General features: G+C 40.3%; 1 pseudogene; it reads left to right on the top strand.

Moving 5' to 3' along the window:
• Nucleotides 1-1,174: 1,174 nt before the first annotated feature.
• LOC109308712 lies at nucleotides 1,175-1,966 on the top strand (annotated as a pseudogene).
• The last annotated feature ends 260 nt before the right edge of the window (nucleotides 1,967-2,226 follow it).

Here is a 2,226-nt window from a genome sequence, read left to right as displayed (position 1 = left end):
TAAATTCTTCATCTTCTGTTTTATTTTCCATATAGCAATAGAAGAAAAGCTACTCAAAGGCTTTGTTATACCCCTGGGCATTTTCAAACACAATTCCACCTCTCTTACCTTCCTTCTTAATTCCAACTTTCTGAAAAATAGTATCATTTTTGATACTCCTGTTCTTATTACTTCTTTCTTATCTCTAATGTCTTCAGATCTGCCTGCCACATGCTCAACCTTGCCTTTGAACACTATTATGTTGATTCCATCTTTGCTGAAAAAACCCACACCAATAACTGCCATCAAATTCAAGTTAACATTGCCCTGTGACACTTTGGAGAGTGGATGTCACTGCTGTATTTGTTCAAAAAGGCAGTTGAATTCTTCAGTATTGATTAGTTTAGTATGGCTCTTTTATCTATAACTGAATCTTTAATTCAAGTAGGATCATTTTAATTGGCACATGCAGATGGAAACAAAAATGTGCCTACTGAGGGCTAAATTCTAACACCCTTTCGTCAGTTGTGTGAGGACCTTATTCTGTAAGTAGTCTATTGAAATCAAGTGATCTCTCCAATTGTTACAGGTTCATAGGAATGCATTGTTCTGATAGATATTCATTTTTATTTCATGGTATGCTTTAAAAATATATACTATACAAAACATTAAAAAATATATTAAAGTAAGTTTTGCCATAATAGAGCAGGGAAGCAGCATGAAATGAACAAAGTGCTACCCAGCAGGACATTTATGCTAGCAAACACCAATTCACACCTGTTAACTACTGTGAATAAAATCTTTGGAATCAGATCCGAAAGAAAGAAAGAAAGAAAGACTTTGACTTTTAAGAGACATTTATTGCGGGAAGGGTGACAAATGGTGGGCAGTAGAAATTATGTACAGTTCAGTCCGAGGACCTGGGCCTCGAGGACAAAGCCTGGGCTCATGGCCTGCAAGGCCTGCCCACACACTTTAGACAAAAAACCAAAAAAAACACAAAGAACAAAAGAAGTATTTACATATATACAGTTCTTGCCAGGGGGACACCTGCGGGGGAGCCTCAGGACGTCAGGGGTCGGCCCACCCGGACAAAGCCCAAGGTCTCAGTGCGCTGGGTGAGCCTCTGCACCTTGAGGTGCTGGTGGTGTCACAGGGCAAGGAGCAGGCATCCCGCCTTGACTCGGCACAGTGCCCCGTTGACGGCCCGGTGTTCCTCAAAGGTGGACACTGTCTGCCGGAGGACCGCATGCTCGAATTCAAGAGAGAGGCAGTCCCGCACCAGCAGGTGGAACAGCTGCAGGGCATCGTGCATCCCAACCCTGGTGAGAAAGAAAGAAAGAGGCAGAACAGGCCGGGCACCAAGGCCCAGGATTTTTACAACTGGCCTGATGAATCCTTTGAAGAAATGGACAGCACACTTGCTGTTCAACAGTATATCCAACAAAATGTAAGAGCAGACTGTTCCAACATTGACAAAATTCTTGAACCTCCTGAAGGCCAGGATGAAGGTGTGTGGAAATACGAACGTTGTAGATAATTTTGTCTCGAGCTCAGTGGACTTGCTGTCAAATTTCAGAGTGAGTGCCACCCAGACACATGTACTCAAATGGCAGCAACTGAGCAATGGATTTTATTTTGTGCTGCCCATAAAACTCCCAAAGAGTACCCTGCCATAGACTACACCAGGCATACACTTGATGGGGCTGCATGTCTTCTGAATAGCAATAAATATTTCCCCAGCAGGGTTAGCATAAAGGAATCTTCCGTAGCCAAATTAGGATCAGTGTGCCGTAGGATTTACAGAATATTTTCACATGCTTATTTTCATCATTGTCGGATATTTGATGAATATGAAAATGAAACCTTCTTGTGTCACTGGTTCACTAAATTTGTAATGAAATATAATCTGATGTCCAAGGATAACCTGATTGTACTAATTTTGGAAGAAGTGCAGAATTCACTGTCTGGGGAAAGTGAGGCATGAAGGAAATTTAGTACAGAAAACTGTACTGAACACATAATTAACTTAATTATGTACTGTATATATCATTTTACACACTTCAATCATGTATCCTTATAGCTTTGTTTAGTATACACTTTGTATGCTGTGTTGTTGCCTTTTAATATGGAAAGTACTCTAAGTTATTCATGAGCTGTATATTCATCAATGTGGCACTGATGGTTTTTAAATAAAAGTAGCGTTATCTGTATAAAAAAAAAGAAAGAAAGAAAGAATGAAGGAAA

Source organism: Crocodylus porosus, unplaced genomic scaffold, assembly GCF_001723895.1.
Source record: "Crocodylus porosus isolate Cpor-Errol unplaced genomic scaffold, CroPor_comp1, whole genome shotgun sequence".
Classification (NCBI taxonomy): domain Eukaryota; kingdom Metazoa; phylum Chordata; order Crocodylia; family Crocodylidae; genus Crocodylus; species Crocodylus porosus.
Note: the sequence above shows the minus strand (reverse complement) of the source record. Positions and strands in the feature narration are given on the sequence as shown.